We start from the raw sequence: 10,760 nt of genomic DNA on the forward strand, positions 1-10,760 counted from the left end.
CCAAATTGAGCTGATATGAGCAACCAAGACATTTTATGTATCAGTATATGCGCAGAGATGAGCAGAGCATACTCTGAATGGCGCACGAGAATGTGAACTAGACTCGACTTTTTATTGGATTTTTTTTTCTTCTTCATTCGTTTGTACGTACGTTCGTTCATTTGTTCCTATGTTGGTGTCCATACACTTCACACTATAAGTATGCGTGTTCATCATGATTTTCCTATTCTCTTCGCTCTCTCTCTCTTGTTCGACTCACTGTCGCTCGATGTATTTTGAAAAAAATGCGATAATTGGATAAATTGTATGACATTCCGATTCGTACTTTTAATTTTTTTTTTCCCCTATCTTTTTGATACAAACAGAGAGAGAGAGAGAGAGAAGTGTTTCTTTTAGTTCGTTGTGCCCGATGATAAAATGAAATGGTTGAGTGCACTGTGCGCGCAATGTGGAAAAATTCTTTAAACGAACGGCAACTTTTGAGATAGAGACAGTGAACGAAATGGATGATGAAAAATCACACAAAGAAGAAATATTGTCGTAGAGGCCGAAGTTTATTTGATTAGTAGTGAAAATGTGTGTGGCATGCATATACGTCACGGACGAGCAACTAAATCACCAAAATATATTCATTGGAATTGCGGAGCCGCCCCAAAGCGGGTGTACAAAGATCCTTTTTTTTTCGTTGAGGAATGTTGTTGCCAGAGGAGCGAACGATTTTCCTTCCTTTCTTTCCTTCTCTTTCCCCCTTGCTCTATCAAACAAACAGATCGTCCATGTCATTTTTCGGAATTTCAAATGCCGAAAACGATTTTCATCGTCATGAGGAAAACGTGAAAATTTCCATAGATTCGTATCGTTTCGTTGCTGACGCCAAATAATGACGGACATTGAAAATAGACGAGCAACCACGTAGCAAATCTATCAAAAAGCAAAAGACAAAAAAGCATAGATGTATATATGCTATACATCTATATGCTGTTTGGCTGTGGCATTTTCATTCTGTGTGTGATAACAGTATGGAAGAAGAAGAGGAAATCAACGACGACGACGACGACGACGACGAAAAATGTCTACGTTTCGGATTCTTGCAGCAAAAGTGCTTTTGGGGCGCGCTCTGTTGTGTGAGTATGTGGTATGTGTTTGTGTGTCTCTTTGTACGAACAATTGCCGTGGCTTTTTAATGTTCATTCGATTCGCATACACATATGAGCCAGTGACAGAACGAACGAACAAACCGCTCGCTCGCTCGGTGGCCGTACATTGGCATAGGAGAACCAACATATAAATAGCGAGTTGGAGATAGCTTTTCAGCCTGCATACACTTCATCTCTAGGTTTTTTTGTTTTAATTCTTCTACTTCGTCTTCCACTGTATTTTGTTCAATAAACTGGTATCTGTGTCGCGCTTCAAATATTGCGATCTGAATGCCGCCGTAATGATGTAGCCTGGCTGACTGGTTGCTTACACATAATTCGCTTTGGTGTGTCGGTTAAATTTTTCATTCAATTCTCTTGGTCTTAATATATATGGGTTTTTTTTTTGCTATCATTTGCACGAATAGACTATTCGCGTGAATACGACTAACACACAAATTCATCCATTGCATATATTGATCGGGCTCTTGATAGAGCATGAGCCGACTATCTCGCATATTTTTCTCTCTGCGTGTGTGTTATCCAACTTGGCGGCGTGGTTCTATCTATTCGCTCAGGCTACGCTTTTTTATTGTTCGAATCGTGCATAATGCATATGTCAATTTATCTTTTGTAGAACACAAGTTCTGTTGCAAAAAACAATGAGAGAGAGAGAGAGAGAGAGAGAGAGAGAGAGATGGTCGTAAGCGTGACTGACGTGTATTTTACAAGTTTATTTGGCTATAATTTGTTGTATTTTCTCTTGTCCGAGTAATCCGAATTGCTCATACGCACATACTGACACTTGCCTAATAAACGCGATCCCAACGGAATGGAAGAAAAGAATAGCGAGCAGAGAACAACCGGGAAAAAAAAGATAAACAGAACTTTTGGGCCGAAAACCACGAAGAAAAAGAAGGAGAAGAACGAAAAAAATAATGGCTTTGGCACAGGATGAATCCATCGGAAGTGGAAAAATTTCAAGTATGCACAAGAGCTTTTGCCTGTGTGTGTGGTGTTTGTGTTTCATTTCGTTTCGATTGCAGAATGAAAGATGCTTTTTGTCATATATTTTGCTCTCTATCGCGCGCGTATTCCATTAAAAAATTTCTTTTTTTCATTTCGGTGCACGGTTCGTGGGGTGTGGATGCCATCGAATCGACGATGAAACGTGACTTTGTGTATGTTTCATAAAAGTCGTACATATCGAGAGTGAGAATTTCATGGCATTTTCTAAGTTTGACAGATCCTCGACGGACTTGCGTTGTCTATATACAGCTATATGTATGTATGTGAATGGCTTAGATATATTTCCCGCGAGGTGAACGCATGCAAACGTCACAAGAACAAGAGTAAAGAAGCAGAGAGGAGAGGAACGGAGTGCGAGAGAGAAAGAGCGAAAAAAATACTCCAGAGAACTTATCATTGGCTCAAATAATATGAATTAAAGATGAGAACCATCCAGTGCCTGTGAGCACGTCGTCATTCAATTCTGCTTCTTCTGTTCGGTTGTCGCTGCTTTTTTTCTCTTCTTCTCTGCTTGCTCTCCAATATACCAGTTTTCATGCGAATCATGTTACATTATTATATTGGTGGAATGCGCGCACATCAAAACGTGAGCTACAAACGACGCATCGAATCGAAGCCATTCCATTTCGCTGTTTCACTGTTCTTTCTGCTTCTTCTTTGTTTCTGGGTTTTAATACGCTACTCGAGAGAACCTTTCATGAATTATTTTGTGACACATGGATTTCTACTTCTATTGACTGATGATAATTTTACCGGCAATTCCACTTGACGCGAACGCACGTTCGCGCTTTGCGCTTTACCATACACGCTAACCCTCCCCGCCCATCGAATGTGTCCTCTTTCATGTGTGGCGTTCTAAAATTTTATTTGACATTTTTGTGTCGATTTCTTTTTATGTCATGTTCATTTCACTACCTCCCTGACTTCATTTCTGTGGTGCACACGAGACGAAGTCGAAGACGATGACGAAAATGCCATTTTCCGTTATTAAGTGGTCCGGCCACTGAAATCATTTTCATGTACATGTAATCATTTCGTGCTGCCTCTGTTGGCCGTCACACACATGTCTCAATGCTAACGAATACAATTTAGCCCTGGATACACGATGCAAGTGTGGTGGAAAAAAAGGGAATAAAATCCGAAATAACGTCGGAAGAAGACGTCATCGAAAATGGACGACACAAAAATTGATAAGAACTTGTTATGTTCTTTTTGCTCTCTGCTGGTGCCGGTTTTGTACAAGAATAGAAAAATAACTGCCCAAATTCGGGTGACGAGTAAATAAAATTTAACACGCTGATATTTGTATCAGACTGTAATCGATGTCGATTTGGACTTGGTTTTAGCACACTCATAAACCATTTTGGTCGACTGCTGGCAAAAGGGGTGCTACTGCTGATCAATATAAAAATCACGTACGTCAAAAGTGATATGTGATTTTGAAGCCCAACAAAAATTGGTCAACATATGAAGAAGAAGAAGAAGAAGAAGAAGAAGAAGAAGAAGAAACAGAAAATAAAAATGGAATAAAAACTCAAGAATATGCGAGCTAGAGCCAGAGATTTTCGACGCGACGGCATTTTTTTTTTTAATAATACAGAGTTGTGACAAAGTTCAGTGCGTAATAAAATAATAAAATACAATCTTGGTAATCTGCTAGTTGTGTGTACAATATATCAAATACATTTACGGCTCGTGTGCACATACGAATATGATCTAAACTCAGACTATGATCTAACGCGATAAAAGCAAAAACAACAAAAATAACAAAAATCGAACGGTTAATTCCATAAGTGTTGTTTTATTTGCATCTCGTATATGTCAGCACAATTTGTGGAATTGTCAATGACGATGTGTATAGTATGTGACGGTTCGTCACTGACGGAAAAGAGGGGCGCTTATTGATTCATATTCGAATAATGTGTTGTTGTTCTTGTTGCATGGTGACCGCAAAAACCCGATGAAATGAAAGGAAAAGCGCATTGATCGGGCTTCAATTTCCATTTGGAATTCAGTTTGTGTCGGCATACAACACCACCATTTCGGTGGTGGCTTTTGAGCGAATTGCGGGACAAATGAGCGAAGCGAATGCCCGTTATTCTCCGAATTGACAGAACAAATACACACTTTCACACAGGTGAACGAGAAAGAGGCACACGTTGATGAAAATATGTATGCGTAGTACATTTCAGGTAATTAAATCTATAATAATGAATAAGCTTTGACAAGTGAAAACAAAAGCAAAGTCAATATAACGATTCCGAGTAAGAGAAAGAGAGAGAGAGAGAGAAGGAGCAATTCAAACGGATATTTACACAATCGAAATAATGCTGAAACGTGTGCACCCATACATAATGCCAATTGCAGATGTACGTAACGACACATACGGCCAGATCGAGGTCGATTGATAAGCGATTCTCATATATTTGTTGTGTGTGTTTTTTTCTTCTTCTCTCTCTCCCATTTTGGCTGCATTTCGAAGTTGCTGTTGATTTTTGCCACCTTTGAAAAATATATTAAATTCAATTTACCCGATTAAGCGAATACTGCCGCGTGTGCACCGAGAGAAAGACACACCATTTGAGATAAAAAAAGAGAGAGAGGGAGAGAGAGAGAGGCGGTGCAACATTTGAACATTGGTGAGTCTTTTTTTCTGTACTCACCGCAAAAATTTGCAGTCTGTTTGGAAAACAGACGTGCGCTCGCTCTTCTTTTTTATTGCAGCCATCGTAAAGCAACAACAACAAATCATCGTATGATTACAACATTCCACAAATCGATTTGTATATGCAATTTGACGGGCTAAGTTCCAATTTATTTCAGTGAATTTGTTTATGGAAATATGGTTTGTCTAAATATATTTGTACTCGTGTGTTGTGTGTGAGTGCTTTTTTTGTCATTCGTTAAATACGTAATACATGCGGCTTCGCTCACGTCAGCACGCCGCTAGTTATGACTTGTTGTCGATGATCATCGAACAACAGCCGCACACAAAATAACAACAACAACAACTACAGCAAGAAAAAAAACAACTTGCAAACTAAACAGAATATTCGTTTCATTTGTTTCTCTTTTTTTGCTTGCTTATGATTTCAATAAAGTAATATCATTGCTGAGTGACAAAGTCAAGTATATATATATATGTGTGTGTGTGTTGTTTTTTTTTCTTGCCGTCGTTTTTCGATCTCTTTCTTTCTCTTTCTCGTTCTTTTCATCGTTTTTTTTTTGTTACAACGATGACACAAAACAACTTGCCTTATAAGAGATAAAGAACCATTCGTCAGCCACTTTTCATGAGCCGTATTATTTCATACTTAATTTTATTTTTTTATCTCTTGCCATGTGATAAAAATAAGAACAGCAAGTATGCGATTTTGATGAATAATTTATATGAATCATACGATATCGTTCAATATATAAATATAGATGTACAATCACAGAAAATGGTGAGTTCAATGGTTTTTTTTGTGGGGTGATGTGCTTGTAGCGTGTATGTGTGTGTGTGTGTATAACGTCAAAATCTGATTCTGTTATCAAAGGAGCAAGAAAAAAAGACCGAGAGAAAAACGTGCGCCGCATTACATGATTATTAAGATGGTGAAAGGATTAACATCGGTATTTGATGTGAGTGTCTTTTGTCATTCTGCATGTGGCATGTGTATGAGAGCGCGGGCGACAACTCAACAATATAATCGTCTCGACAAAACTTTCAATGAAGGTGTAAAACTAGAAAATTAACATGAATAAGCACAACACAATACTGAGCTGAAAATAGAATATCCGAATCGTACGCACAGGGCAGAAATTTACATGTGAAACCAGTTTTTTTTGTCTTTACTTCTTTTCATTTTGCGATAAGGAGCAAGAGAGAGAGAGAGAGAGAGAGAGAGATGGAACAAGATGAGTATGATAATATGAGGTCGCTCATCGTTGTACGGATAATACCATGTCAAGTTCAAACTAGCACCAGAGACAGCACATTTCCATTGGCGTTAATGTTTTGTCACAGAGAGTCGCACCGATGACGAAACAACAATCCAATATACAATTTTAATTATATGCAAATTTGAGTGCGTGCGATATTTACGTAAGTGTACACACAGTGTGTTCGGGTCGAAAAGCAGCGAAACGAACGGACGAACGAACGGACGGCGTTCGTAAAGGTGGTGTGTACGAGGCATGAAGATTTTGTGTCATGATTAGAAATTGAGCGAAAGAGAGAGAGAGAGAGAGAGTGAACGAGTGAGTGAGAGGGTACAGGAGTGAGTGCGAGTAAGAGGCAGAGAGGCCCTCTCTTTGCTCAAAACGAACGGCACATATAATAAAGCAATCGACAGCTAGTTTTGATGAAAAACATGCACATCATCATCAATGTAAATGGACGTAAGAACCATCTTCCAGTCCAACTAAATAGCAACTTAGTTTCATCGAAAATCTTCCCCTGTGTTTTTCGTTTTTTTTTTCTGCCGCTGTTGCTGCTTTTTTGCCTGGATTTCGTTATCGCCATTTTTATTGCTCGACATGCAACGTTTTGGTGCTGTATGTGTGTGTGTGTGCTTTTCTATTTAGCAGAACATTGTTTTTCTCACTCATTCACATCGTCTCTCTCTCTCTCTCTCTCTGCGCGTTTGTCTTTTTCTCACGAATACGTTTTATCAGTTCGGCGAATTTGCCGTAGCCGGAGTTTCGTATGAAAAACCAACAACCGAACAAAATCCATACAAATGCACGGTATCAAATAAACAGCCAGACACAGCTATTTAACTAATTTAAATCCATACGAAAACAGCGAACATTTATGCCGTGTTGTTGTTGCTTTTCTAACAACGAATAATTGTAGTGGACTCACAAAACTAACTCAAAAATGACGATTGTTTGTTTTTTTCTCTGCTCTCGCGGTTCATTATATGTTCCTTCTCTTAGGAAATTTTATTGTACGTCATTCATTTGTGCGTTTTTTTTTCTTCGGGCTCGGTTGTGTGGATCAGAATGTGATCGTTTTTTTTTTGTTTCTGGTTGCGCTTCGGTCGGTTGTCGTATATGCAATTGTCAATATTTATGTAAATGTGCTCATGTGTCGATTGCTTTGATTATAATCATTATCCGAAATGGTGAATAAATGATAGAGAAAAAAAAATCCCTCTATATTATGGAAAATAGACAAACAAAAATATGATGATGGCAACCGAGGACAAATAGAGGAAAAAAAGTCAACCGACAACACACTTAGAGTGATGACAACAACGACCGACAACACACTTAGAGTGATGACAACAACGGACACACACACACACTCAAAAAGAATTGTAATAAAATACAGCAAAAGAAAAATTGATACGGACACAGAACTAAATCGACTGAGTGTTTATGCGAGTTAACAGAAATAGGGAAACAGAAATTACGTGAATAAAATACGCGCAAAGAGAAACCGAATTTCTTGTGGTTTACGTCAGCAATGTGCAAGCGATAGTATCGTACAGTTTTTTTTTTTTGGTCAGACAGATAGTGACAGAATTATACATGAAAAACATTTGACATTTATATGTTCCGAAGAATTGTCAACTCTCTTTCTTCTCACTCTATCTGTATCTATCTCTTTGTTCCTGTATGTGTCGAAACAATCGAACAATATTGAATTTCGGACGATGGGCGAAACCAATTTCGACTAACAATGAGAATAGAAAAATAAGTCAACAAAACTTTTAATTTATACCAACTATTCTGGTCGGTCATTGGTCAATTTGCTTGAATTTCCTTCCAACACCTTGAAAATTGCATGAGAAATGTATGCAGAGAACACGCCGAACCAGAGACAGAGTAAGAGAGAGTGAAAGAAGAAAAAAAAACGACGGTAGCTATTTTGTTGTTTGTCGAAGCACATGCGTAAAAACTATATTTCATTTGACTGCATGGCCCAAGTTTCGAATTGGAAGCCAGGTCGAAAACTTTTTCCTGTTTTATCTAGATGCAGATAAAACGGCCATTTTCTATGTATGTGTGTATGCGCGCTTGTGAAAGTAAGTGTGTGTGTGTGTGTGAACAAGCACAAACCGAAGACAAATTATCAAGGGAAGAAACCGAAAAGGTTGTGTTTATTGGCAAAAAAACAAAAATCGAGTGCGAATGATCGGTTTTTGGAAGTCGGCAAACAAAACGGAAACAACACTAAAAAGAAAAAAAAAACTTCCATAAAAATGGCATAGTTTGCTGTTTTTGGAATAAGCGCAATTCCGTTCGGAGCACTGTCATACAAAATATCTGCAAAGACCGAGAAAGAGAGCACAGAGCAGAGGAGTGGAAAGGGCAACCAGAGAACAAGCGAGAGAAAATGAGAGAGAGCGAAAAAAATATGCGGTGGCCCAATCCATACCATTTGCCTGAATGTAGTTGAAACGAAGTGTCGCTTTTTCCTTCAGATTTTACAACAACACATCGACAAAAAAGTCCCGCATTGCGGCAAAACTCTGAAATCGCGTCAAACGAGGACGGCGACAGGTGACGACGACAACCACGAATGCTAACTAGCTCTCGACTCTCTTATTCTCTCCACTCAGCACACACGCATACATACACACACGCACACACACATACATAATGAAACGGTATCTCGGAACGGCGCGCGCGAGAGAACCATTTTAGCTCGTGTGTTGCCGATGTAGAGCGCTCTCTTTCCACCGCATTCAATATCCGATGCCGTGGCGAACGAAAAACAGAGAGAACCCAACAGACAGACACACTGCGAACCGATTGAACAATTCTTTGGTGTGTGCTCATGAGAGGCACACTCACACCAATTCAATCACTCTCTCTCTCTCGCACACGAACACACGCGCGCGTTTGCTCGTGCACACAAACACACATCTACACACTGACACAAGCATTCTTTATCGGTATGGCCATAAGACACGAAGTGAATATTCCGCAGAAAAATTACGAGAGAGAGAGAGAGAGAGAGAAAGAAAAAAACGTTTCTAGCATGAGGCATATTAAATCATCAAATTGTTTCAGCTCATGACAATTTTTGCGATTAGGATTTTGCAAAATGTTAATCAAAAAATTTCAATCTTTTTCCTGCTAAATAACCACTTTAATTCGAAATAAGAAGAAGAACAAGAATTATGTAGAGAAAAAAAATTGAAGAAGAAGAAGAAGAAGAAGAAGAATTTTATTTAGTTCAGATGGAGAGTGATAGAGGGAGAATGATAGCGAAAGAGATGGACAGCGAATGCGCCGAACGAGAAATATCTCTCTTTTGGTTTGAGAGACAGAGAGAAAGAGAGCATGATCGAATCGAGAAAGGGAGAGAGATAGAGAACGGGTGCTCGACTCATAGCTCATATTTGCGCGTCGAACGATGTAATTGTATGTGCCTCATTCTGTATGCATACGAATAATTCGCGGCCATATATTTTGTTCAATGTTCTCAACGCACGAATTCGCTTTGCCTCATATTGCTCTATAGAGTGACTGACTCTTCTTCTTCTTCTATACTTCTACTTCATTTCATCTGTCTTTTGTCTTGTCTTCATTCGCTTCTTTTTCTATCCGATTCTTTCGTACAAAATTGTTATTTTTTTCCATGACTTCGTTTTCTACCCATTTTTGCTGATGTTGAATGAAAGACACACACACAAAAAAAGAGAGAGAGAGAGAGAGAATAAAATAAATTTCTAGTCGAACATTCGAACGAGATTCTAACCGTGAAGAGAAATCAAATGAGAAGCGGATTTTTTTTTCTTCATTTCTACTTCTTTTCGCCACCGATATGTATATGTACATGTATATGTAATGTATTGACGAGAATGGCTCTCACTCTTGCTTTGAAAATATATTTGGTTATACGATTTCCGTCACACAATCGTAGATGCGAACGAAGTAACGATGTGAAGAGAAAAAAAAAGAACTGTTTTTTTTTCGCCGATTTGAGAGTGAGACAAAACGAGTGATGACGAATTAGCAAAGAACAGAGGAAAAAAATCGACGACGACAGCGGCGACGAGGAACAACGTCGATTCAGAATCGACATTACGGAAAAATGCAAATTTTTTTTTCGGTTCGTCTTCAAATTCGAAACACAGAAAACCGAAGAAAGAAGACAGAGAAAAGCCGAATTTTGAACAGAAGATACGCACACAGAACGAAATGCTCACTTGAACGTGAGAAAAACTAAACGGCCGAAACCCGAAAATAAATGAGGGAAGAAAAATCAAAATGAATGATTGAGAAATGAAAATGGGCTTGTGCCGTTTTTTTTTTGCTTGCATCTTTTCGGCGGCTGCATGTAAGAGGAAATTTATTGTTGCGTTCAGTTGTTGACTGTGTGTGTTTTTTTTATTTCGTTTAAAAAGTTACTATCTTAGCTAATACGCCTTCTTCTTCTTCTTTTTCTTTTCATTTCGGATTCTCATCTCTCAAAAATGAACAGTTCAATGTATATTATATGATATTTTTTTTCGTTCCGTTCGTTAGATTGACGGCGTGTATTCTTTTTTTTTCTGTGTTAATTCCGATTTTAATTTCCAAATCGATTTTTAGCATGTATAGAGTGCCAGAGGGAGAGAGAGAGAGAGAGAGAGAGAGAGAGAGAGAGAGAGA

General features: G+C 38.6%; 2 protein-coding genes across 3 annotated transcripts in view; one reads left to right on the plus strand and one right to left on the minus strand.

Annotated features, from left to right (window-relative positions):
• LOC129574738 (calmodulin) overlaps positions 1-10,760 on the minus strand; it is a 37,282-nt gene that overhangs the window by 25,646 nt on the left and 876 nt on the right. The gene's annotated exons all lie outside the window — the stretch shown is intronic.
• LOC129574737 (proteasome-associated protein ECM29 homolog) overlaps positions 4,240-10,760 on the plus strand; it is a 34,492-nt gene continuing 27,971 nt past the window's right edge. The window contains exon 1 of the mRNA XM_055457133.1: positions 4,240-4,357. The gene's annotated coding sequence lies outside the window, so the exon portion shown is untranslated. The remainder of the gene's footprint in view (positions 4,358-10,760) is intronic.

This window comes from Sitodiplosis mosellana, unplaced genomic scaffold (genome assembly GCF_009176505.1).
Source record: "Sitodiplosis mosellana isolate CC-2019 unplaced genomic scaffold, AAFC_SMos_1.0 Smas_scaffold_6165, whole genome shotgun sequence".
Classification (NCBI taxonomy): Eukaryota; Metazoa; Arthropoda; class Insecta; order Diptera; family Cecidomyiidae; genus Sitodiplosis; species Sitodiplosis mosellana.